The sequence below is a fragment of the Colobus angolensis genome, unplaced genomic scaffold, assembly GCF_000951035.1.
Source record: "Colobus angolensis palliatus isolate OR3802 unplaced genomic scaffold, Cang.pa_1.0 Scaffold575, whole genome shotgun sequence".
In the NCBI taxonomy this organism is placed as follows: domain Eukaryota; kingdom Metazoa; phylum Chordata; class Mammalia; order Primates; family Cercopithecidae; genus Colobus; species Colobus angolensis.
The window spans coordinates 34,759-35,023 of NW_012119321.1; positions in this window are offsets into that span (position 1 = coordinate 34,759).

Here is a 265-nt window from a genome sequence, read left to right on the forward strand (position 1 = left end):
AACTTCAACAATGTCTCAGGATACAAAATCAATGTGCAAAAATCACAATCACTCTTTTACACCAGTAAGAGACAAGCAAAGAGCCAAATCGTGAATGAATTCCCATTCACAATAGCTTCAAAAAGAATAAAAAACCTAGGAACCCATCTTGCAAGGGATGTGAAGGACCTCTTCAAGGAGAACTACAAACAACTGCTCAGTGAAATAAGAGGATGCAAAAAAATGGAAGAACATACCATGCTCATGGATAGGAAGAATCAATATC